At 46.9% G+C, this 26,125-nt stretch overlaps 1 protein-coding gene and 18 non-coding genes across 19 annotated transcripts in view; 1 reads left to right on the forward strand and 18 right to left on the reverse strand.

Moving 5' to 3' along the window:
- The window catches only part of LOC142578441 (uncharacterized), a 73,695-nt gene that overhangs the window by 18,880 nt on the left and 28,690 nt on the right, over positions 1-26,125 (forward strand). The gene's annotated exons all lie outside the window — the stretch shown is intronic.
- TRNAL-UAA (transfer RNA leucine (anticodon UAA)) lies at positions 1,814-1,897 on the reverse strand. Its single transcript has one exon. It is a non-coding gene; the product is annotated as a tRNA-Leu (tRNA).
- TRNAL-UAA (transfer RNA leucine (anticodon UAA)) lies at positions 2,267-2,350 on the reverse strand. Its single transcript has one exon. It is a non-coding gene; the product is annotated as a tRNA-Leu (tRNA).
- Positions 7,551-7,634, reverse strand: TRNAL-UAA (transfer RNA leucine (anticodon UAA)). Its single transcript has one exon. It is a non-coding gene; the product is annotated as a tRNA-Leu (tRNA).
- Positions 8,017-8,100, reverse strand: TRNAR-UCG (transfer RNA arginine (anticodon UCG)). Its single transcript has one exon. It is a non-coding gene; the product is annotated as a tRNA-Arg (tRNA).
- Positions 13,947-14,030, reverse strand: TRNAL-UAA (transfer RNA leucine (anticodon UAA)). Its single transcript has one exon. It is a non-coding gene; the product is annotated as a tRNA-Leu (tRNA).
- Positions 14,417-14,500, reverse strand: TRNAL-UAA (transfer RNA leucine (anticodon UAA)). Its single transcript has one exon. It is a non-coding gene; the product is annotated as a tRNA-Leu (tRNA).
- TRNAL-UAA (transfer RNA leucine (anticodon UAA)) lies at positions 14,887-14,970 on the reverse strand. Its single transcript has one exon. It is a non-coding gene; the product is annotated as a tRNA-Leu (tRNA).
- Positions 15,356-15,439, reverse strand: TRNAL-UAA (transfer RNA leucine (anticodon UAA)). The gene has a single exon. It is a non-coding gene; the product is annotated as a tRNA-Leu (tRNA).
- TRNAL-UAA (transfer RNA leucine (anticodon UAA)) lies at positions 15,825-15,908 on the reverse strand. Its single transcript has one exon. It is a non-coding gene; the product is annotated as a tRNA-Leu (tRNA).
- TRNAL-UAA (transfer RNA leucine (anticodon UAA)) lies at positions 16,295-16,378 on the reverse strand. Its single transcript has one exon. It is a non-coding gene; the product is annotated as a tRNA-Leu (tRNA).
- TRNAL-UAA (transfer RNA leucine (anticodon UAA)) lies at positions 16,764-16,847 on the reverse strand. The gene has a single exon. It is a non-coding gene; the product is annotated as a tRNA-Leu (tRNA).
- TRNAL-UAA (transfer RNA leucine (anticodon UAA)) lies at positions 17,233-17,316 on the reverse strand. Its single transcript has one exon. It is a non-coding gene; the product is annotated as a tRNA-Leu (tRNA).
- Positions 17,703-17,786, reverse strand: TRNAL-UAA (transfer RNA leucine (anticodon UAA)). Its single transcript has one exon. It is a non-coding gene; the product is annotated as a tRNA-Leu (tRNA).
- Positions 18,173-18,256, reverse strand: TRNAL-UAA (transfer RNA leucine (anticodon UAA)). Its single transcript has one exon. It is a non-coding gene; the product is annotated as a tRNA-Leu (tRNA).
- TRNAL-UAA (transfer RNA leucine (anticodon UAA)) lies at positions 23,437-23,520 on the reverse strand. Its single transcript has one exon. It is a non-coding gene; the product is annotated as a tRNA-Leu (tRNA).
- Positions 23,907-23,990, reverse strand: TRNAL-UAA (transfer RNA leucine (anticodon UAA)). The gene has a single exon. It is a non-coding gene; the product is annotated as a tRNA-Leu (tRNA).
- TRNAL-UAA (transfer RNA leucine (anticodon UAA)) lies at positions 24,377-24,460 on the reverse strand. The gene has a single exon. It is a non-coding gene; the product is annotated as a tRNA-Leu (tRNA).
- On the reverse strand, positions 24,847-24,930 carry TRNAL-UAA (transfer RNA leucine (anticodon UAA)). Its single transcript has one exon. It is a non-coding gene; the product is annotated as a tRNA-Leu (tRNA).

Raw genomic sequence — 26,125 nt, forward strand, 5'->3', positions numbered from 1 at the left:
CTAGGCCTACCACACGGTTTTTACTTCAAGTGGATGCTCGCCAGAAAACAAGGAAATCGCACGACTTACGGGCGTCTCTGCTTTTTTCATGCTTTTACGTCGCGGCTCCTACACAACACTTTCACATTTGTCTCTTACATATTACTGTGTCTCCAAAAATCACGACAGTCTCACCTACCCAGGTGATGTAGACGGGAGAGGCGTCTTTGCCTCTGCCCGTGGGTCGACCAGGGTTTCTGGCCGTGTTTTGGAAAACAGTCGCCTGATTCCCGTTGTCCTCGTCGGTGGTTCTCCACCCTCGCCGCCATCGGGAGTACTTGTCTCGCCTCTACTTTCATGCCAAGGGAGCTTGCCGGCCAGGACATCGACTGCGCTCTCGCTGTCGTCCATGTTGTCCTGTCCAGCTGTAAACTCTGTTTCCTTGGCTGAAGTTTCACACGATTCTTACCTCTCTGAGGTCGTTGCATTCCCAGGTTGTAGCTCCGACGGCTGCTCTGCGGGCTCTTGCCCCTTTGTCGCGTTCGACCCTCTTACTGTGGCCGGGTCTGGCGTCGCCAGCACTCTGTCGCACCTTCTGTCGCCCGAACTTGCTGCGTCTTCAGCGTCAACCTCGTCCATGAGTAGTTCGGGCGCGTCGCCACCATCCACGGGCCCGGTGACGCTGGCATAGGAAAGCGTGCAGTCGTGCTCCTCATGACCGACACTACGGCAGCCACCACAACGCGGCACTCGGCAGTCACGACGAATGTGCCCTTTTCCTCTGCAGCGTAGACAAACGGGCGCTCTTCCCGTCACAAGGGCTTGCTCGCCGCTCACGTTCACTTGATGAGGCAGGTCGTCAATTTTAACGCCCACCTTCAACCTCAGCGTTACAAGACGGGTCGTTGAGCCCTTGTCGGCCACGCCGTGTACCCGCCACCGCTCTCTACTGACTTCCGTCAGTCGGCCGTACGGCGCTAACGCACGTTTCACGTCTTCGTCGAGTACATTATGGAGCAGCCAGTTTACCTTCATCCGCACATCTTGGTTTGCTGGGTCGATAACGAGGCAGCGAGAATTTTTTACCTTGAGGTCACCGACGCCAAGGATCCTTTTCACTGCATCTATATTCTTGAACGCCACGGCCCACACATGGCTCATACGATATGCCCCCAAGGCAACAACTTCGGGGAGCAGCGTCAGAGGAGCCAGTGTGTCGCGGAAGTCTTCCACTTGATATGGCCGGGAACGGACGTCAGCATGTAAAAAAACAGTATTCAAAACAATTCGTCCTGTAGGAAGGTTCGACAATAAAACTTCATAATCATTATCAACGTCAAAAGACCTGTTACCGCGATCGAAAAGTGCCGCTGTAGACACCCCTGAAGAGCCTGCCATCCGGCGTCCGTTCAGCACGGCTGTCGGAAGCAGAATCCTCGGCCATCCTGACGATACCGATCTGCCAAGTGACTGTAAAGTTGGTGGCAATTCGGAACCCCGGCGAAGATTGACGTCAGCTTACCGAGATCACCTGTATTCATTGAAAATGATACATACAACACAGGTACACTGGCGTTGCTTGTTATTGTCATGACCAGGTGAGGAGTAGCTTTATGTTCAAGCCACTTGTTATAGGAGCATCAAGGTTATTTCACAGTATCATGCCTTTGCACAATGTTCACGCATTACACACGAAGGGTCTTCCTGCAAGGTGCTTTCATTATGCTGGCGTCACACTCCGCCATATGACTTCTTGAAATCCCAATATCATCACGACAGTGCAGCGCTTCGAAACTCTGCTTTCGCAACTGCAAAAAGAAAATGATAATAAACTTGTCAGGAGTGGGGTTCGAACCCACGCCCCCTTTCGAGGACCAGAGCTTAAATCTGGCGCCTTAGACCACTCGGCCATCCTGACGATACCCACGTGACGAGTGATTGTAAAGTTGGTGGCAATTTGGAACCCCCGGCGAGTTTTGATGCCAGCTTAACGAGATCACCTGTATTCACTGAAAATGATACATACGACACAAGTACACTGGCGTTGCTTGTTATTGTCATGACCAGGTGACGAGTAGCTTTATGTTCAAGCCACTTGTTGTAGGAGCATCAAGGTTATTTTACAGTATCATGCCTTTGCACAATGTTCACGCATTACACACGAAGGGTCTTCCTGTAAGGTGCTTTCATTATGCCGGCGTCACACTCCGCCATATGACTTCTTGAAATCCCAATATCATGATAGTGCAGCGCTTCGAAACTGCAAAAAGAAAATAATGAGTAAACTTGTCAGGAGTGGGGTTCGAACCTACGCCCTCTTTCGAGGACCAGAGCTTAAATCTGGCGCCTTAGACAACTCGGCCATCCTGATTTTTTTTGGTTTCTTGCCTGTTTTCTTTTACATGTTGTGGAAACAGAGAAACATGAATGATAAAAAGGAAACACTTGGACCAAGTCTTGATCCGGTGTTCACATTAAAATTTTTTGCAAGTTACACAATTCGTCCAAGATAGGTAACCAGTCAGGAGGCTCTGCGCTTTATACAGTTCGCGTATATAATCCATGTTTACAATGAAATTTTCCCTGACAAGACGTGCGTGAAGGTCGGCATTGCGGACCGCCATTCTAGTCTGCCAGATGCTGTGCATTGCTATCAGCATGAACATGTAGTACGGGACACCGTCTTCATTGTCCACACTCAGAAAACGAATACCATAACTCGTGATGGTTAGGTCCTTTTTCAGTGTGCGCTGCAGAATGTCCCAATGGAAAACGGCGTCCCAGCAGCAAAGAAACACGTGTTCTACCGTTTCGGGCGTCTTACAAAGTAGACAGTTTGTCGTCGATGGAATGTAGGGTCCCTTATCAGCTAACCATTGCTTCACGGGGAGCGTCCCAGAGTGAAGCTTAAAGAAGAAAGTTTTTGTTCCCGGTTTTACGTTCACCTTTTTAACCCTTCTTAGCACGTCCTGTCCGGGTCCGAGATTGAATAAAGATCTGTACCTCGGTGTTGGAAACAAACAATCGACAAGGTCTTTGTAAAGTGTTTTCCGTTTTACAGAGGACAGTACTCTAGTGAAAAACGCACTTTCAGAAATTGAAACGAATGCACTACTTCAGGCAAGAATCTAGTTACATAATGGTACATATTGTTATTCGACGACACAACAAATTCTGGAACGTGTGAACAGAGTCTTAATTTTATTACAGTTTGCAAAAAGCCATTTCTTTGGTCGCGGAGAAAAATAAAACGAGACACAACTTGCCTAATAAATGACACAAACCCAATCCACCGTCTCGGAATGGTAAGAATAAATTTGAGCGACTTGTTCGTTCCCAGGTCGATTTCCACACAAACATGGCGAAAATGCTGTGAAATTTTTGCACATTCACACGCGACATACAAAGGACTTGGAACACACACCATATTTTGGCTATTAAAAACAGGTTGCATACAGACGCCCGTGCAAAAATAGAGAGCTCCCGTCAACTCCAGGCGTTTGTTTTTTGCCTGATTGTTTCTGCTTCGTCCTTCCAGTACTCGTTGTTGTCACGATAAACCTCGAGTGGCACACCAAGGTACTTCACACATTTACGTATACATCAGGCTTCATATCCCAATTACCATACTAAAACGCAGTTGTTTTGTCCCAGTTAATAATGCTACCTGTCATGGAACAAAATTGTTTGGCTGTGTGAACAACTTCACATGTGCTTTGCCTATCTTGACAGAGTACGGCCACCATCGTCAGCATGTGCAAAAATCTTTATTTCAGTACTCTGTAATCTAAATCCGTGCACGTTCGAATTTTGGATAATTGATAGACAAAAACGTCCTAGGTATACGGCAAAAAGTAAGGCTGAGGCCGGGCATCTTTGTCTGACAGAACTGAGCATGTAAATTTTTTCACTGAGCGTCCTATTAACTACCAGGCGCGTTACACATTGCGAGTACGCCCAACCTTAATGCATCAAGAAACACAGTTCCAACCTGCACATGTTCTAACATGTTGAACAACACTTCATGGGAGACGCGATCAAAAGCTTTTTGTAAGTCTAGTTGCATGATTGCTATTCGCTCTCCAAAGTCATCGCAAATCTCCAAGACACTTCTTACTGCGTGTATATTTGTCGTAATGCTACGACCTCTTATGCCACATGTCTGGTGCGGTCCTACAATGTATTGAATGACATTCTGCATTCTCTTGGCCAACACCTTCATGAAAACTTTGTAATCCGTATTCAAGAGGCTAATGGGGCGACATGACGTCACAGATTGAAGTTTGATGTCATCATCTGTTTTGGGGATTAAAGCAGTGTGCACTTCAGTGAAAGACCGTGGTAGCTTCTTTTTATACCCCTCTTCGATAACTTCGAACAGCGCGCCGGCTATCTCTTCTTTAAACATTTTGTAGAATTCTGCTCCGATTCCATCTGGGCCAGGTGTCTTTCCACTGCTTAAGTCATCAACAGCTTTTTTAATCTCCTGTATACTGATAGGAGCTTCCAAACTTTTTTAGTTTCGTCGTCAAACTTGGGCACTAAAGAAAGGAAATCTTCACTAAATCCACTGGCCATCGGAATACGTTTTCCAGGCAAATCGCGATAGTGTTCAGCAAACGCGTTCATTATCTGGCTTTTTCCCTTCGTCAGTTTGCCATTGTACATTATTTCCTTAACTCCTTTTCTTTGCGCGTATCGCTTTTTATCACTTAGTGCCCGCTTTGTCGATGTTTCGCCCATCCAAAGCTTTTCTGTTCTTGACCTAATAATAGCGCCTCTGTACTTTTCTTTAAAAGTTCCAGCTTGTTTTTTTGGTATTTTTGATTTCTTCAGCGAAAGAGCCCGGTTTGACACTCTCTTCCTTTAATAGCGCTTGCAGTTGCGACTGCAATTTCTTCTCCGTCTTGTTTCTTCTCAAAATTAAGGTTATAATAGTCGTTCGTTCTATAACACTCAATTTAACATCTCGTTTAAAAGTTTCCCACCTCGTTTCCCAGTCGTCTTTTCCAACTTCATACAGCGTCATTAACGCTTCACTCACTTTTCTAGAAAAAAACATCTTCTTTCATAATGCTATTATTTAATTTCCAGAGGTGCCAGTTGAACTTTGGCATTTTTTTCTTTGTCCCAAGCGTGAATTTTACCAGAGAATGGTCGCTAAAGGACACTGGTATAACAACGTATTCGTCACAACACATCACAAGGTCAAGTGGGATGTAGGCTCTACCCAAAGCGTGTGACTTTGGCCCTGAAAATGTGTGAACTCACCCCCGCCATTAGACATGCAGAGGGCCACATCTTCTAGTCAATTCTCTGCAATCCATTCTCTCAAAAACAGTGCGCTTTGATCGCGCAAATTTACACGTTTGGAGCGGTCTTCAATCGCGCACACACAGTTGAAGTCATCAATTAATATCAAATATCTACTGCAATCTAGAAAACCACCAATCTCTTCAGAAAAAGCTTTTCTTTCGTTGTCACGATTTGGGGCGTACAAGCGAATCACGCGCCATTCAAAATTAAGTAACGAAAAATCACAAACCACGAACCGTCCGCTCTCACTGCTTCTCATGCTTGTCTCAACTGCGCCCATCGATCTTTTTATAAAAATTGCGCACCCTCCCGATAAGCCATCGGAATGTGACACACAAACATTATACGTTGTGCGGAAAGGGCAACCATTCGATCAGTTTCGTCCTCGCTCTGTACTTTTGTTTCTTGCACGGCGATCACGTTTAAATCATGTTCCGCAAATAGCCTACTTTATTGGTACTGGCGTCTTCTAGACGAAAGCCCGCGCACATTTAGAGTGGCGAAACGAACTGCTCTCTCAAGTCTAACAGCCACCTTTATCTTTAAAAAAGGATGCGCTCACCAAACAGTCTGTGCCCCGATTTTGGGGTACACCCTCGGTGCGTTAGTCGTGTTGTCAAGTCGGCGGCTTAGCCGACCTCTTCTCCCCCTCCGGCACGTTTGGCTTTGGGGTGGGCCGCAGCCGGCGACTGGTGAACGATTTCGCCGGCGGTTCACTGCTGTTGGTGTCCTTTGTCTCTGCACTGGCGTCGTCTTGTAGTCTCTTTCCCAGCGCACTATTGTATTCTGCTTCACGGCAATCCATGGCGTCCTCTTCGGCACTCTTGTGGTGAACTTCCTCTGACCCTTTATTTCCACTTGTTTCGTTGGCACCATCCTCGACGAAATCGGAGCCCTGTATATTGGTTTTTGGATCTACTGCAATTTCTACCTGTGCAGTAGCTGTCAAATTTTCCGAGGTAGTATTTTCCGGTTGCTTACACCCTTTGGTGCTTGTCCCTTGTACTCCTGATGTTGCAGAATTCACACATTCTTCTGCTTCCGCTTCGTCCATGGTGAGCTCGGATTTCTCCGTGTTCAACGTGGTCATGGCAGCTGCCGCATACGTCCTCGAGAAGTTTTCTACGGCGTGTCCAAAGCGTTTGCAGAAGTTGCACCGCGGCACGCGGAAGTCCTTTCGTATGTGACCAATCTGTTGGCAGCGCAAGCACGTTGGAGCTCTTCCGGGCGCTACGACAAGGGCTAGCTCAACTCCGACGCGCAGCTGATGTGGTATATCATCCAACGTAACGTCAGCCTTCAGTCGCACCACAACTGTGCGTGTCATGGTGTTCTGTTGGCTGTGGCCGTCAAGGCGCCATTTATCCAGTCCTATTTCCAAGACGGTTCCGTAGGGGTTCAGGGCGTTTCGCACGTCTTCTTCGCGTACCTGGTAGAGCAGCCGGTGAAGCTTCAAACGGACGTCGCGGTGACTTGGATCAATTGCGATACATCTCCGGCCCTTGACCGTCAATTCCGGTTCGGCCAAAGACTTCTTCACGCATTCAGCATTCTTGCAGGTAACCACCCACAAATGATTCATTTGATAGGGGCCGAGCGCAAGAACCTCGGTGGGCGGAACACATTGAAACAGTGGCTCACGAAAATCTTCTGCGCGATATGGTCTACCTTTTACATCAGCATGTAGAAAAACGGTATTTTGAACAACGTACCCAGTTGGCAGTGGGGGCAAAATGATTGCATAATCCTGCGACACTTCATTCCTGAAACCGCAGCTATGGTGGGCCGCTACATCCGGTCCGACGGAGCTCATATCAGCCACGTCCGTACACTACGGTGGCCGGAAGTCAACTACTCGGCCATCCTGACGATACAGACCTGTCAAGTGATTGTAAAGTTAGTGGCAATTTGGAACACCCAGCGAAGATTGACGCCAGCTTAACGAGATCACCTGTATTCATTGAAAACGATACATACAACACAGGTACACTGGCGTTGCTTGTTATTGTAATGACCAGGTGACGAGTAGCTTTATGTCGAAGCCACTTGTTATAGGAGCATCAAAGTTGTTTTAAAGTATCATGCCTTTGCACAATGTTCACGCATTACACACGAAATGTCTTCCTGTAAGGTGCTTTCATTATGCTGGCGTCACACTCCACCATATGACTTCTTGAGATCCTAATATCATCATGACAGTGCAGTGCTTCGAAACTCTGCTTTCGCAACTGCAAAACGAAAGTGATGAATAAACTTGTCAGGAGTGGGGTTCGAACCCACGCCCTCTTTCGAGGACCAGAACTTAAATCTGGCGCCTTAGACCCCTCGGCCATCCTGACGATAGCGACCTGGCGAGTGATTGTAAAGTTTGTGGCAATTTAGAACCTCCGGCGAAGATTGATGTCAGCTTAACGAGATCACCTGTATTAATTGAAAATGATACATACGACACAGGTACACTGGCGTTGCTTGTTATTGTCATGACCAGGTGACGAGTAGCTTTATGTTCGAGCCACTTGTTATAGGCGCATCAAGGCTATTTCACAGAATCATACCTTTGCACAAGGTTCACGCATTACGCACGAAGTGTCTTCCTGTAAGGTGCTTCCATAGCTAGCGTCACACTCCGCCATATGACTTCTTGAAATCCCAATATCATTATGACAGTGCAGCGCTTCGAAACTCTGCTTTCGCAACTGCAGAAAGAAAATAATATAAACTTGTCAGGAGTGGGGTTTGAACCCACGCCCTTTTTCGAGGACCAGAGCCGAAATCTGGCGCCTTAGACCACTTGGCCATCCTGCTTTCTTTTTTTTTCTTTATTGCCGGTAATCAGCAGTACATAACAATGGCAACATAAGGAACATATATACACAAACAGACGAAGCTTTCATCCGTTACAACAAATTGATAAGTAAAAGCCGCCTGTTTTATTTAGGCTGGCGTTATTTAAAATTCTTTAATATTAACCAGGGGTTCTATCCTGGCCATCCAAGGCGAAGGACACTCTTGTGTAGCAAGCACATCAAGAAAACGAGGTACTTGTTCTCGAATGAAAACACAGGCTGGTCTTGCATCGGGATCGCAATAGAAGCCTGCCATGCGAGCTCGCCATATACAGTAGAGGCCAGTTAACATTATCTGATCGAAAGGTGTTCCGTCCTCGTCATCTATCGGTAGATATCTTATGCCCTGTGGGTCAAGAGGAAATTCTTTCTTTATTGTTGGCTGTAGAACATCCCAGAAGAAAACTCCCGCCCAGCAGCGTAAAAAAAAAATGGTCTAATGTCTCTGGTTGTTTGCATATGAAGAGGTGTGAGCTCCATGGCATGTTAAAGCCCCTTTCTTCTAAAAACATTGCAACTGAGAGTGTACCTGTGTGTAGTTTGAAAAAGAAAGTTTTCATACCAGGCAGTACCTACATTTTTAACGCGTTTCAAGACATTCTGTCCTGGGCCTCGACTGTATATAGTTTGGTACAGAGTGGGGGGAAAAAGGCTGTCCAATAGATGATTGCGCAGCCTTTTTCTTGTGACCGTAAACAAGTATTCTTTCGAAAACCGTACAGCAAGGAAACGAACACTCAGCACAATTTCCTTATAGAAACCGAACACAGCCCCCGGTACACTTTGAGAGCATATAATAAACTCGGGTAACAAATGCGCTAGCCTAACCTTGCAGACTGTTTGAAGAAATGGATCGGCATTGTTTCTGAAGAAAAAGAATCGTCCAACTAACTGCCTCACAAACAAGTGGGCCAGCCCTAATCTTCCATCTTTCACCTTTCTGAACAAATTGTTGCGGCTGCATCTCTCCCATCCGGAACTCCATACAAACACAGCAAAAACTGTGCAATTTCCGCACATTGGCCCTGTTACAGAAAATGAATTGCATAACATACCATAGCTTGGCTACGAAAAACAGGCTGCATGCAGTAGCCCTGGCAAATACCGAAAGGTGTTTGGCTTTCCACGCTTCGGCTTTTCTTTTGCACTTTTGAGCTCGCACTGCCAGTATTTGTCGCTCTGTTTATAAGCTTCAAGTGGTACGCCCAAGTATTTTGCTGGCGTTGTTGACCACGTGACATTGGCAAATAGAGCGGGGGCCTTAGGCCACTTCGCATGCCAAATACCTAGGCACTTGCTCCAGTTTACTTCCAGTGATTTGACCAAAGTTTTTAACAATATTTATGGTTTGCAAAGCGCTCTCCTTGTCTTTGCAACAGACGGCTACGTCATCCGTATAGGCTAGTACTTTGACTTCGGACGCTTGCACCATAAACCCATGACTACATTTGTTTTCAATCAGTGCCAAGCATGAAGTCTCTAGATAAATACAGAAAAGAAGTGGGCTGGCTGGGCAGCCCTGACGTACGGAACGTTGAATGCTGATGGGGGCCCCCAGTGACTTCTTAATTATAAGTTTAGTAGTGCCGTTCCGGTACGCCATGGCTACCCCGTCAGTAATTATGGACCCGACGTTTATATGCTTCAGAATGGCAAGTATATGACATGAGCAACACAGTCAAAAGCTTTCTCCAACTCAAGTTGGAGAATAGCAACTCGCGACCTTAATGCATCACAACATTCCATATTTGATCTCATTATGAGTTTGTTTGTGGTAATGGTACGTCCCTTGATACCGCATGTTTGGTGCCTACCCGCTATGGTTTCCATTACTGATTGTAACCTGCCAGCAATTATCTTCATGAATACTTTATAATCATTGTTGGTAAGTTATATTGGTCTGTACGATGTTACATGTTTTAGTTTCGCCGGCTCGTCTGTCTTAGGGATGAGCACAGTGTGCGCTTCCCCGAAAGAACATGGCAACGCGTTTACTTCATACGCTTCGTTAAAGACGTCAGCGAACAAAGGTGACAATTCTGATTTAAACTGTTTATATAAAGCGTCACAAATGCCATCCGGACCAGGCGATTTTCCTGTTTTTAAATTATCAATTTCCTTTTCAACTTCATGTGCTGCTATCGCTGCCTCTAGTCCGTTCTTCGTCTCGTCGCTGAGTTGCGGAATGCGTCCCGAAAACGTCGTTCTAAAGGCATCTACGTCAACAGTACTCGATGCAAAAAGTTGTTGAAAGTGCTGGAAAAATGCTTGTGCTATGTCCTCATAGTCGGTTATTTCGCGATTATCTACTTCAATTACATCTACGTGATTACGCCGTGCATGCTTCTTCTCAAGGCCGAGGGCGCGTTTAATTGGCGCCTCATCTGCTGTCAATGCCTCGGCCCTTGCACGTATAATCGCTCCCCGATATCGTTCATCGCATAGCTCCAATTTCGCTTTTATGCTGCGCAGATCGTCTTTGTATGCGCCTGGTTGGCTGCACTCTAAGGCCGTTAATTTTTCCAACACCGTCCTTAGTTCATTCTCTTTAGCTTTGTATTCGTGCTTTATTTTACAGGAGCGATCGATTGCGGCTATTTTAATTCGTTGTTGAAAACTTTCCCATTTTTTGGTGACTTGCGTAACGTTGTTATTTTCTAGTTCCTTCAAATGATCCTGTACATTGCCTAGAAAAACATCATCCTTTAACAATTTGGAATTCATTTTCCACATTTCCTACGTGAATGTGTTGCGTTTTCCTTTACGTCCAACAGATGTCTTGACCAAACAATGATCAGTAAATGAAAGAGGCATGACACCGTAGCTGTGATATAGGGGTGTTACGTGTAGTGAAACGTACATTCTGTCTAGACGAGATGACATGCGAATTGTGCGACTGCCTTTGAATGTTGTAGCACGTAGTTTCGCGTTACTGTTTGAATTTTCTCGTTTCCAATTTTTTTCCTTCTTCTTTCTCCTTTTATTCCCTTTACCCCTTTCCCCAGCACAGGGTAGCCAGCCGGTACATACACTGGCTAACCTCCCTGTCTTTCCTCTCCTTTGTCTCCTCCTCCTGTCTAGACGAGCGTGACTATTGCACTGAAAGTGCGTATATTGAACCTCGCGTGTTCCAACCAGGTTGTCTGCCACGTCATCTAAGTCGCACTCAGCTAATAATTCTGTAAGGACATGACAGCTTGTGTCATTTGTTCTCCGGCCTATTCTATCTCGATCTGTTAGTACACAATTAAAATCCCCCAGAATAATCATTTTTCTATTCAGGCAGATGTGCGTCTTTAAGGATTCAAAAAAGATAGTGCGCTCTTCACAAACATTGGGTGCATATACACACAAAACACGTCACGAATCATCACCAACAGTAAAGTCAGCATACACTAATCTGCCTGAAGGGCACGAATAATAATTTTCAATAGATAGCCTCGGTCAGTTTCCTAATAAATAAGATAACGCCCGCCGACGCTCCTTTAGCATGGCTCACTACCGCGTAATGCAAAGACGTAAACCTTAGCACCATGCCCCGGGTCTCCTCCTCCCCTTCGACCTTTGTCTCTTGCACGGCCAGAACATCGAGGTCTTGGTCCACCATCATCCGTTACACTTGGCTTTGTTTACGCTTGGCAGCCAGACCTCTCACGTTTAGCGTGCCTAATCTAAGCGTAGGGTTGGTTGCCATTGATAATACGGGAAGTAAGAGAGGGCCGGAGCACGGTGCTCACCACAACGTCTAGCCAGCGGCTAGACGCCTCCGGGACCGTCCGGTGGTCTGATGTTGTCCGCAGTCGGCTGTGGCTTGTCGCCGGCCTTCCCATCCCGATGAATGTTTGGAGAGGGCTTGAAGCTGCTCCTTCTCGCCATAGATGTCTTTGCAGGCGGCCCGTGAGTGTGAGTCTTAGTTTTCTCGTCGATAGCATCTAGCGGTCTCCTAAAGGTAGCGTTGCCGCTCGTATCCATAGGGTCGATGCTTAGGGGCGGATCCCCACCTTCTGCCTCGCCTATGGCTTAACTACAACGCAGTTTTCCTTGCCTTTCTCATGCCCTTCTGCAGGACCTGTCGTGGCCCCGTCTTTCTTTTCAGGGGTAACGAATAGACCTTTCGTATCTTTCGTTGCCTCCGATGTCCCCTCCCCATTGTTGGCGCTGTTCTTGTCACCAGCCCCCTTGGCGGCGTCCTCGGCTTCAGCAGCATCCATCGTCATCTGCGGGACGACCTCGTTCGCTGGTGCCCCCACAGCTGCAGCGTACGTGCGCACGCACTGATCTTCTGAATGTCCAAAGCTGCGGCATCGAGCGCAACGCGGAACCTTGCACTCGCGACGGACGGGTCCGACACCCTTGCATCGTAGGCACTGCATCGGCCGTCCAGGCGCTACGACAAGGGCCAGTTCACCGGCAACTCGGATTTGATGCGGGATGTCATCGACTTTCATCCCGCTCTTCAACTTCAACAGAACGGTCCGAGAGGTTGAGTCCTTGTCGCCTACGCCTCTGACCAATGCCTCCTTTACTAGATGCCAGCCGCGTTGCTCGCTTTCCCATTGCGGCGGCGGTTCCCTTAGTTGAAGTTAGTTCAGCATAAATTCCGTGAGGCGGCGCTCGTTGCCTTTTCAACTTCCGGCGGATGTGGCAGCCGCGGCTGAATGCTCCGCCGGCGCTTTATATGCGCGGGCGTCTGTTAGCGAGCGTTATCGCGGGCCTCCGAGATGGCAACAGACGCCATGGTAATCTCAGAGGCCGCAACACGTGATCTAGGTTGCAGACGTCCGCCACAAGTGGCGCTCGTTGCCTTTTCGCGGAGGAGAGAAAAGGGAGAGGGCCAGGAACCGAGTTTACGGACAACGCGGCTGGCATCTTGTAAAGGAGGCATTGCTCTGACCCGCCATCGTTCTCTCGTCACTTCAACGACTTTGCCAAAGGCCGCCAGCGCTGCCTTTATATATTCGTCCGCCACCCAATACGCCTCCGCCAATGAAGGCGGAGGCGTACCTGTTGGTCTTTGAGGGTCGACGATTACGCAGCGACGCCCCTTCACGTTGAGCTCTTTCAACGCCAGCATCCTTTTCGTTGCCTCGTCACTCCAGAAGGTGACTGCCCATACGTGATTGATCTGGTAGGCTCCAAGGACCATGACCTCCTGCAGCAATCCAGTCTGGACGAGCGCATTTCGAAAGTCTTCGACCTTATAGGGCCTCGCTCGCACGTCGCCATGGAAAAACACGGTGTTTTTTTTACGACAGATCCCTTGGGCAGTGGTGGCAAAATAAACTGGTAGCTCACTTCCTCGTTATCGTCGATAAGCCTGTTACCGCGGCCAGTGGCCGCAGAAGCCGCTCGTTCGGAGCCCATGACCCACGCGTCCGTTCAGCTCGGCTGCCGTAAGCAGAATGGCCACTCGGCCTTCCTGACGATACCGACCTGTCAAGTGATTGTAAAGTTTGTGGCAATTTGGAACCCCGGCGAAGATTGATGCGCCCTTAACGAGATCACCTGTATTCATTGAAAATGATACATACGACACAGGTACACTGGCATTGCTCGTTATTGTCATGACCAGGTGACGAGTAGCTTTATGTTCAAGCCACATGTTATAGGAGCATCAAGGTTATTTCACAGTATCATACCTTTGCACAATGTTCACGCATTACACACGAAGGGTCTTCCTGTAAGGTGTTTTCGTTATGCTGGCGTCACACTCCGCCATATGACTTCTGGAAATCCCAATATCTGACAGTGCAGCGTTTCTAAACTCTGCTTTCGCAGCTGCAAAAAGGAAATAATGAATTAATTTGTCAGGAGTGGGGCTCGAACCCACGCCCTCTTCCGAGGACCAGAGCTTAAATCTGGCGCCTTAGACCACTCGGCCACCCTGACGATACCGACCTAGCGAGTGATTGTAAAGTTGGTGGCAATTTGCAACCCCCGGCGAGTTTTGATGCCATCTTAACGAGATCACCTGTATTCATTGAAAATGATACATACGACACAGGTACACTGGCGTTGTTTGTTATTGTAATGACCAGGTGACGAGTAGCTTTATGTTCAAGCCACTTGTTATAGGAGCATCAAGGTTTTTTTACACTATCATGCCTTTGCACAATGTTCACGCATTACACATGAAGGGTCTTCATGTAAGGTGTTCTCATTATGCTGGCGTCACACTCCGCCATATGACTTCTTGAAATCTCTATATCATCATGACAGGGCAGCGTTTCTAAACTCTGCTTTCGCAACTGCAAAAAGGAAATAATGAATAAATTTGTCAGGAGTGGGGTTCGAACCCACGCCCTCTTTCGAGGACCAGAGCTTAAATCTGGCGCCTTAGACCACTCGGCCATCCTGACGATACCGACCTGGCGAGTGATTGTAAAGTTGGTGGCAATTTGGAACCCCCGGCGAGTTTTGATGCCAGCTTAACGAGATCACCTGTATTCATTGAAAATGATACATACGACACAGGTACACTGGCGTTGCTTGTTATTGTAATGACCAGGTGACGAGTAGCTTTATGTTCAAGCCACTTGTTATAGGAGCATCAAGGTTTTTTTACACTATCATGCCTTTGCACAATGTTCACGCATTACACATGAAGGGTCTTCATGTAAGGTGTTTTCATTATGCTGGCGTCACACTCCGCCATATGACTTCTTGAAATCCCCATATCATCATGACAGGGCAGCGTTTCTAAACTCTGCTTTCGCAACTGCAAAAAGGAAATAATGAATAAATTTGTCAGGAGTGGGGTTCGAACCCACGCCCTCTTTCGAGGACCAGAGCTTAAATCTGGCGCCTTAGACCACTCGGCCATCCTGACGATACCGACCTGGCGAGTGATTGTAAAGTTGGTGGCAATTTGGAACCCCCGGCGAGTTTTGATGCCAGCTTAACGAGATCACCTGTATTCATTGAAAATGATACATACGACACAGGTACACTGGCGTTGCTTGTTATTGTAATGACCAGGTGACGAGTAGCTTTATGTTCAAGCCACTTGTTATAGGAGCATCAAGGTTTTTTACACTATCATGCCTTTGCACAATGTTCACGCATTACACATGAAGGGTCTTCATGTAAGGTGTTTTCATTATGCTGGCGTCACACTCCGCCATATGACTTCTTGAAATCCCCATATCATCATGACAGGGCAGCGTTTCTAAACTCTGCTTTCGCAACTGCAAAAAGGAAATAATGAATAAATTTGTGAGGAGTGGGGTTCGAACCCACGCCCTCTTTCGAGGACCAGAGCTTAAATCTGGCGCCTTAGACCACTCGGCCATCCTGCCGATACCGACTTGGCGAGTGATTGTAAAGTTGGTGGCAATTTGGAACCCCCGGCGAGTTTTGATGCCAGCTTAACGAGATCACCTGTATTCATTGAAAATGATACATACGACACAGGTACACTGGCGTTGCTTGTTATTGTAATGACCAGGTGACGAGTAGCTTTATGTTCAAGCCACTTGTTATAGGAGCATCAAGGTTTTTTACACTATCATGCCTTTGCACAATGTTCACGCATTACACATGAAGGGTCTTCATGTAAGGTGTTTTCATTATGCTGGCGTCACACTCCGCCATATGACTTCTTGAAATCCCCATATCATCATGACAGGGCAGCGTTTCTAAACTCTGCTTTCGCAACTGCAAAAAGGAAATAATGAATAAATTTGTGAGGAGTGGGGTTCGAACCCACGCCCTCTTTCGAGGACCAGAGCTTAAATCTGGCGCCTTAGTCCACTCGGCCATCCTCACGATACCGAAATGGCGAGTGATTGTAAAGTTGGTGGCAATTTGGAACCCCCGGCGAGTTTTGATGCCAGCTTAACGAGATCACCTGTATTCATTGAAAATGATACATACGACACTGGTACACAGGCGTTGCTTGTTATTGTCATGACCAGGTGACGAGTAGCTTTATGTTCAAGCCACATGTTATAGGAGCATCAAAGTTATTTCACAGTATCATGCCTTTGCACAATATTCACGCACTACACACGAAGGCTCTTCCTGTAAGGTGCTTTCATTATGCTGGCGTCACACTCCGCCATATGACTTCTTGAAATCCCAATATCATCATGACAGTGCAGCGTTTCTAAACTCTGCTTTCGCAACTGCAAAAAGGAAATAATGAATAAATTTGTCAGGAGTGGGGTTCGAACCCACGCCCTCTTTCGAGGACCAGAGCTTAAATCTGGCGCCTTAGACCACTCGGCCATCCTGCCGATACCGACCTGGCGAGTGATTGTAAAGTTGGTGGCAATTTGGAACCCCCGGCGAGTTTTGATGCCAGCTTAACGAGATCACCTGTATTCATTGAAAATGATACATACGACACAGGTACACTGGCGTTGCTTGTTATTGTAATGACCAGGTGACGAGTAGCTTTATGTTCAAGCCACTTGTTATAGGAGCATCAAGGTTTTTTACACTATCATGCCTTTGCACAATGTTCACGCATTACACATGAAGGGTCTTCATGTAAGGTGTTTTCATTATGCTGGCGTCACACTCCGCCATATGACTTCTTGAAATCCCCATATCATCATGACAGGGCAGCGTTTCTAAACTCTGCTTTCGCAACTGCAAAAAGGAAATAATGAATAAATTTGTGAGGAGTGGGGTTCGAACCCACGCCCTCTTTCGAGGACCAGAGCTTAAATCTGGTGCCTTAGACCACTCGGCCATCCTGCCGATACCGACTTGGCGAGTGATTGTAAAGTTGGTGGCAATTTGGAACCCCCGGCGAGTTTTGATGCCAGCTTAACGAGATCACCTGTATTCATTGAAAATGATACATACGACACAGGTACACTGGCGTTGCTTGTTATTGTAATGACCAGGTGACGAGTAGCTTTATGTTCAAGCCACTTGTTATAGGAGCATCAAGGTTTTTTACACTATCATGCCTTTGCACAATGTTCACGCATTACACATGAAGGGTCTTCATGTAAGGTGTTTTCATTATGCTGGCGTCACACTCCGCCATATGACTTCTTGAAATCCCAATATCATCATGACAGTGCAGCGTTTCTAAACTCTGCTTTCGCAACTGCAAAAAGGAAATAATGAATAAATTTGTCAGGAGTGGGGTTCGAACCCACGCCCTCTTTCGAGGACCAGAGCTTAAATCTGGCGCCTTAGACCACTCGGCCATCCTGCCGATACCGACCTGGCGAGTGATTGTAAAGTTGGTGGCAATTTGGAACCCCCGGCGAGTTTTGATGCCATCTTAACGAAATCACCTGTATTCATTGAACATGATACATACGACACAGGTACACTGGCATTGCTCGTTATTGTAATGACCAGGTGACGAGTAGCTTTATGTTCAAGCCACTTGTTATAGGAGCACCAAGGTTATTTTACACTATCATGCCTTTGCACAATGTTCACGCATTACACATGAAGGCTCTTCCTGTAAGGTGCTTTCATTATGCTGGCGTCACACTCCGCCATATGACTTCTTGAAATCCCAATATCATCATGACAGTGCAGCGTTTCTAAACTCTGCTTTCGCAACTGCAAAAAGGAAATAATGAATAAATTTGTCAGGAGTGGGGTTCGAACCCACGCCCTCTTTCGAGGACCAGAGCTTAAATCTGGCGCCTTAGACCACTCGGCCATCCTGCCGATACCGACCTGGCGAGTGATTGTAAAATTGGTGGCAATTTGGAACCCCCGGCGAGTTTTGATGCCATCTTAACGAAATCACCTGTATTCATTGAAAATGATACATACGACACAGGTACACAGGCGTTGCTTGTTATTGTCATGACCAGGTGACGAGTAGCTTTATGTTTAAGCCACTTGTTATAGGAGCATCTAGGTTATTTCACAGTATCATACCTTTGCACAATGTTCACGCATTACACACGAAGGGTCTTCCTGTAAGGTGCTTTCATTATGCTGGCGTCACACTCCGCCATATGACTTCTTGAAATCCCAATATCATCATGACAGTGCAACTCTTCGAAACTCTGCTTTCGCAAGTGCAAAGAGAAAATAATGAATAAACTTGTCAGGAGTGGGGTTCGAACCCACGCCCTCTTTCGAGGACCAGAGCTTAAATCTGGCGCCTTAGACCACTCGGCCATCCTGACTTTTTTCTATTGCAGGTTTTCGACACAGTATACGACAAAAGTACACAGAATATATAGTGCGCCAGAAAGCACAAGTGGCCTAACGGCCACTGAGGCCTGGCGTTGTCATCTTTAATATTCCCGGAGCTCTACCAAAGGCCAAAGGGGACAGCCACTCAGGAACATTTGTTTGCACTTTCAAAGTCTCCAGGAATCTGTGTACGCCTTCGCGAAAATATATACCTGTTGGTCGCGCGTCCGGATCACAAAAATAGCCAGCCATTCGGGAGCGCCATATACTGTGGAGACCCATCAGCATAATCTGGTCAAAGAGGACGCTATCCTCATTATCGGTTGGCAGGTACCGGATCCCGTGAGAGTCTAACGGTAATTCTTTTTTAATGGTTCTTTGGAGCACGTCCCAGAAAAATACCCCTTGCCAGCAATGAAGAAAAACGTGGTCTATTGTCTCAAGCTGCTTGCATATAAGGCAGTGGGAACCCCACGGTAGAAATAAACCCCTTTCCTCTAGAAAGGACTTAACAGTTAAAGTTCCAGTGTGTAACTTGAAAAAGAAAGATTTGGCTCCTGGCGACACCTGCATTTTTTTAACTCTTTTTAGAACATTGCAACCTGGGGCTCCAGAGTGTATGATCCTGTACAAAGGCACTGGAAACAGCGCGTCGAAAACATCCCTATACAATGTTTTCCTTTTAACGCTACTCAAATACTGCATCGAAAAACGTACACTTAGAAATTTAATACTTTGAACAATTTCTCTAAAGGAACCACAAACACTTCTTGAAATACATTGCGTTGTGACAACATACTCAGGCAAAACTTCCCCGAGTCTTTGTTGACACACGGTGCGCAGGAATGGTTCTCTAACGTCACGGAAAAATAAAAACCTGTTTACAATCTGTCGCACAAACAAATGACCCAGTCCTAAACCACCGGCCTTCACCTGCCGAAACAAGTTCGTGCGGCTGCACCTCTCCCATGTGGACGCCCAAACAAAGACAGCAAATACACGGTGCAGCTTCTCCACGTTTACTCGGGAACAATGTAGCACTTGCATTGCATACCACAACTTACTAATAAAAAAAATATTGCACACCGTAGCTCTTGCGAACACTGATAGATGAGGGCTTGTCCATTTGTCCGCTTTTTCTAGGGTCTCTTGCAGCTGCGCTCGCCAGTACGGATCAGTGTCTCTATAATATTGCAGCGGCACCCCCAAGTACTTCGGAGGCGTTGTCACCCAAGCCACGTTGGCAAAAGTTTCTGGGGTTGAAGGCCATTCTCCGTGCCAAAATCCCAGGCACTTATCCCAATTCACCCGACTTCCGGTTAGCTCACTGAAACACTGCATCCTTTCAACTGTTTTACTGACACTTTCCTTGTCCCTGCAAAGAACTGCGACATTGTCTGCATACGCAAGCAATTTCACTTCGGTTGCTTGTAGTCTAAATCCATGAATTTCATCGCTTTGCATTATGTTCAGACACAGTGCCTCAATATATATATCAAACAACAGAGGGCTGAGGGGGCAACCTTGGCGCACCGAACGTCGTACATTTATGGGGCCCCCAGCAACTTATTAACAAGTAGCCTCGTAGTGCAGTTACGGTACGCCAGGCTCACTCCCTCCCGGATGACCGAACCTGTATTGATGTAGTCCAGGATGCAAAACAAAATACAATGTGGCACACAATCAAATGCCTTTTCCAAATCTAATTGTAGTAGTGCGACACGTGCATATGTGGCGTCACAGCATTCAAATACACACCTCGCCTTGTGAATGTTGTAAACGATGGAACAGCCTTTGATCCCACACGTTTGATGAGGGCCAACTATTTCGCCTATAACACTGTAATCTGCTGGCAAGTACCTTGATGTAGATTTTGTAGTCTACGTTTGTCAGAGCGATAGGTCTGTATGACGTTACCTGCTTAAGTTTATCTACTTTGTCGGTTTTCGGAATAAGTACAGTATGTGACGTTCCAAACGACACAGGTAAAACATTTATTTCGTATGCCTCATTGAATACCGCAGTCAGCAATGGAGCTAGTTGTTGCTTGAAAGTTTTGTAGAACGCTGCACTCAAGCCATCAGGCCCAGGTGATTTACCAGGGTTTACATTATCTATTGCACGCTCTACTTCCTGCTCGCTAAGGGCCTTGTCCAGTCTTGCTTTTTGTTCCTCGTCTAACATAGCCCGCAGATACGATTCTTTAAACCGGTCCAGGTCGACATAACGCAAATCGAACAATGCCTGGTAATACTCAAAGAAAGCTTGCCCGATTTCTCTATTATCTGTTGCGGTGCGACCCGCCCATTGTACCTCAGTGAGATGGTTCCTTCTTGCGTGCGCTTTTTCCATCCCTAGCGCCCGTTTTGTGGGCGTCTCCGCCACGGCAAGATGTTCAGCTCTCGCGCGCACAAGCGCTCCACGATAGCGTTCTTCTTCACTAATTTCTAGTTTTTGTTTTATTTTCCTAACGTCGTCCATGTATAATCCCGGTGCCTTGCACTCCAGAGCTAATAATTTTTCTAGCATAGACTTTAACTGCGTTTCGTTTAGTTTTTCTTGGTACCGTATGCAGCTTGCCCTTTCAATTCCTTTTATTTTGATCTGTTGCTTGTACAGTTCCCATTCCTGGCCCAATTCATGTATTCCCCCTCCAGTGACTTTACTAATTTCTTCCTCCGCTCCCTTAGCGAACTCTTGATCATTGAGCAGTTTGTTGTTTAACTTCCAAAGATCCCACTGAAAACAGCTGCTTCGCTTTTTTGCACCTATGGAACATTGAACCATGCAGCGATCCGAGTAGGGCGCGGGCACTACGTCATAGCCATGACACTTTGGGACCAAACATGCAGACACGTAAATCCTGTCGAGTCGGGCGTGGCTGGTACCTTGGAAATGAGTGTACTTAACTGGGCACCTGCTCACCAGGCATTCTCCCACGTCCTCTAAACCAAATTCATCAATTAATCGAATAAGAACGACAGTACTACTATCACTGAAAGTACGCGCACTAGTTTTGTCATCGGCGCTCAGAACACAATTGAAGTCACCCAACAGAATGAGCTGCCTTTCCGTGTTCAGGTTGTTGCTTAATAAATTCAAAAAAGACAGTCCTCTTGTCAACTGCGATGGGTGCATATATACAGACAGCGCGCCATTCAGTAGCACAAAAAACGAAATCACAGACAACTCCTCGTCCTGAAGGAAGTGAAACATGCGACTGAATAACTAGACCAGGCAGTTTTTTGACAAACTGGACACACCCGGCAGAAGTACCAACTTCGCGACTGACAACGGCATAAAACCTAGACGTGAAACGCTGCACCATGCTCTCAGTCTCTTCTTCCCCTTCGACCTTTGTTTCTTGTAGACCAAGCATATCGATATCTTGGTCAATTAGAAGGAGCAGCACATGACTCTGCTTTTTCTTTGTGGCTAAGCCTCGTACATTTAGACTGGCAACTTTAAGCTTGAGCACGGAAGCCATTTTGCTGCGGTGATAAGAGGCCGAGAGCATGGTGCTTACCTTTCGCGTCCAGCACGTCGCTAGACGCTTTTGTTGGTGCCGGGGTCACTTGTTTGGCCAGGTAGGCCAAGCTGCAAGGCCTGCTTTTCGGCGACTCTCGTTTCCGACCTTACATTTGGCTTTGTTTTGAAGAGTGGTCGCCTTCCTTGTGTCGTTTTCGTCGGTGGCTCCTCGCTGCTAGCGGCCGCCGCCTGGTCCTTTTCGTTGCCGCGTTTGGTGTGCGTGCGTTTCGCTGTGCCGGTGACACTCAACGCTCGGCCGCCGCTCTTGTCGAGGGGCTCCTGGCTGTTCCCTGGTTCAGACACGTCCGGCTCTGGTGCTCCCTCGGCACCAGTCGCCCTCCCGTCTTCTTTTCCTTCGCAGCGTATCATTGCCGTTCCTTTGCTTTATTTGGTTATTGTTTCTTTTCCTTCTCCCTCAGTCACCGAAGACTTTGCAGTCACGGCAGGCTTCTCGCATTCCCCGGCTCCTTTTGCAGCTGCTTCGGCTTCGTCAACGTCCATGATGTGGTCCGCCGAATCTACCGCCGACGCAGTTCCTGTAGCAACTGCGTACGTCCGTACGCACTCCTCCCCACCGTGGCCGAAACGTCTACATTTCGAACACCTTGGTATCTTGCATTCTCGGCGTACGTGGCCCGTGCCGCGACAGCGCAAGCACTGCATCGGCCGTCCAGGCACGACCACGAGGGCCAGCTCTCCTGCAACTCTTATCTGATGCGGCAGGTCCTCGATCTTCATACCAGGCCTCGTCTTTAGGAGCACGGTTCTCGTGGTTGAACCCTTTTCGTGGACGCCTTGAACACGCCAGCGCTCACGGGTCACTTCAGTGACCTTCCCAAACGCCGCAAGCGCCGTCCGAATGTCGTCGTCGGCCACACCATGAAGCATCCAGTGCAGTCAAAGCTTCACCTGTTGGTCCTCTGGGTCCAGGACAAGGCATCGGCGCCCCTTGACGTTCAGCTCCTTGAAGGCGAGAAGCCGCTTCGTTGCTTCCGCGCTGCCTAAAGTCACCGCCCAGACGTGGTTGATTTGGTACGCCCCCAAAGCCACCACGTCAGGGAGCGTACCGGTCTTGGTCAGCACGTCTCGGAAATCTTCGACTCTAAACGGTCGCACTCGTGGGCCTCCGTGCAAAAAAACCGTGTTCAAAACAATACGTCCGGTGGGCATAGTTGGCAAAATAATCTGATACTCGCTATCTTGAACTTCTTCAGGCCTGTTTCCGCGGCCACCGAAGGCCGCTCGGCCATCCTGACGATACCGACCTGGCGAGTGATTGTAAAGTTGGTGGCAATTTGGAACCCCCGGCGAGTTTTGATGCCATCTTAACGAAATCACCTGTATTCATTGAAAATGATACATACAACACAGGTACACTGGCGTTGCTTGTTATTGTCATGACCAGGTGACGAGTAGCTTTATGTTTAAGCCACTTGTTATAGGAGCATCTAGGTTATTTCACAGTATCATACCTTTGCACAATGTTCACGCATTACACACGAAGGGTCTTCCTGTAAGGTGCTTTCATTATGCTGGCGTCACACTCCGCCATATGACTTCTTGAAATCCCCATATCATCATGACAGTGTAGTGCTTCTAAACTCTGCTTTCGCAACTGCAAAAAGAAAACAATGAATAAACTTGTCAGGAGTGGGGTTCGAACCCACGCCCTCTTTCGAGGACCAGAGCTTAAATCTGGCGCCTTAGACCACTCGGCCATCCTGACGATACCGACCTGGCGAGTGATTGTAAAGTTGGTGGCAATTTGGAACCCCCGGCGAGTTTTGATGCCATCTTAACGAAATCACCAGTATTCATTGAAAATGATACATACGACACATGTACACTGGCGTGGCTTGTTATTGTCATGACCAGGTGACGAGTAGCTTTATGTTTAAGCCACTTGTTATAGGAGCATCAAGGTTATTTCACAGTATCATACCTTTGCACAATGTTCACGCATTACACACGAAGGGTCTTCCTGTAAGGTGCTTTCATTATGCTGGCGTCACACTCCGCCATATGACTTCTTGAAATCCCCATATCATCATGACAGTGTAGTGCTTCTAAACTCTGCTTTCGCAACTGCAAAAAGGAAATAATAAATAAACTTGTAAGGAGTGGGGTTCGAACCCACGCCCTCTTTCGAGGACCAGAGCTTAAATCTGGCGCCTTAGACCACTCGGCCATCCTGACGATACCGACCTGGCGAGTGATTGTAAAGTTGGTGGCAATTTGGAACCCCCGGCGAGTTTTGATGCCATCTTAACGAGATCACTTGTATTCATTGAAAATGATACATATGACACAGGTACACTGGCGTTGCTTGTTATTGTCATGACCAGGTGACGAGTAGCTTTATGTTTAAGCCACTTGTTATAGGAGCATCAAGGTTATTTCACAGTATCATACCTTTGCACAATGTTCACGCATTACACACGAAGGGTCTTCCTGTAAGGTGCTTTCATTATGCTGGCGTCACACTCCGCCATATGACTTCTTGAAATCCCCATATCATCATGACAGTGTAGTGCTTCTAAACTCTGCTTTCGCAACTGCAAAAAGGAAATAATGAATAAACTTGTCAGGAGTGGGGTTCGAACCCACGCCCTCTTTCAAGGACCAGAGCTTAAATCTGGCGCCTTAGACCACTCGGCCATCCTGACGATGCCGACCTGGCGAGTGATTGTAAAGTTGGTGGCAATTTGGAACCCCCGGCGAGTTTTGATGCCATCTTAACGAGATCACTTATATTCATTGAAAATGATACATACGACACAAGTACACTGGCGTTGCTTGTTATTGTCATGACCAGGTGACGAGTAGCTTTATGTTTAAGCCACTTGTTATAGGAGCATCTAGGTTATGTCACAGTATCATACCTTTGCACAATGTTCACGCATTACACACGAAGGGTCTTCCTGTAAGGTGCTTTCATTATGCTGGCGTCACACTCCGCCATATGACTTCTTGAAATCCCCATATCATCATGACAGTGTAGTGCTTCTAAACTCTGCTTTCGCAACTGCAAAAAGGAAATAATGAATAAACTTGTCAGGAGTGGGGTTCGAACCCACGCCCTCTTTCGAGGACCAGAGCTTAAATCTGGCGCCTTAGACCACTCGGCCATCCTGACTTTTTTTTTCTTTATTGCCTGTTTTATAACGAATACACGATTCACAGCTATTCTCCGCTGCGATTACAAAACAAAAAAGACAGTTCAATGTGCGGGTGTACCTTGTCGATTAATTTTGGTTTAAAAAGGCTGAATGTTTCCAAGCTTTTCAAATGCTGTTAACCACTCAGGTGGTTCGCTGAGCGCTTTAAACGCTTCGCGAATGTACAATACATTTTCAACAAAATATTCTTTGGCTGGTTTAGCGTCAACATCCTCATTACGCACCGCCATTCGTGTTTTCCATGCGCTGTGCATGCAGAGTAACATCACCATATCACATGGCACGCCTTCTGTCTCTTCAAACGGTAAAAAACGGATTCCAAAAGGTGTTAAAGGAAATTCTTTTTTTAGTGTCCTTTGCAGAATGTCCCAAATGAAGACTGAGTCCCTGCACTCCAGAAATATGTGCTCCATTGTCTCCGGTTTCTGACATATTTGGCAATTCACACTCCAGGGTACAAAGATCCCCTTCTCCTGCAGCCATGGCTTGACAGGAAGCGTGCCAGTGTGTAGCATGAAAAAAAATGTTTTTGTTGTTGCTCTTACAGGCATTTTCTTAACTCTTTTTAAGACATTCTGCTCACGCCCCAGTGCATATACTGCACGGTATATTGGTACTGGACACATGATATTAACTAAATCTCGGTATAATCGCTTTCTTGCGACAGTGTTCAGGTATTCCAAAGAAAAGTGTACTTTTAGAAAACGGAAAGAGCTTATCACTTCAAACAAAAAACCTCGGACAACCACTTGACGTATGCCATACGACGTCACAACATATTCTGGCAGTGCGTCACCTAATCGCGTCTGGATAACGCACCGCAAAAAACAATCGCTTTCGTCGCGCAAGAACATGAAACGCGACACTACTTGTTTCAAAAATAAATGCGACAAACCCAGCCCTCCTTTCTGCACAGCATGAAACAGATTCAGACGACTCGTGCGCTCCGATCCTGATCCCCACACGAACATAGCAAAAACCCTGTGCAACTTTTGTACACACACTCGGGATATACATAAAACTTGCAACATATAAAACACTTTAGCGACAAGAAATAAATTGCAGACAGTGGCTCTCGTGAATATTGACAGATTCTTGCCTCCCCACTTCGTTGTTTGTGCTTTAGCCCGCTCAGTTTGTTCAGTCCATTGC

The sequence above is a fragment of the Dermacentor variabilis genome, chromosome 4, assembly GCF_050947875.1.
Source record: "Dermacentor variabilis isolate Ectoservices chromosome 4, ASM5094787v1, whole genome shotgun sequence".
In the NCBI taxonomy this organism is placed as follows: Eukaryota; Metazoa; Arthropoda; class Arachnida; order Ixodida; family Ixodidae; genus Dermacentor; species Dermacentor variabilis.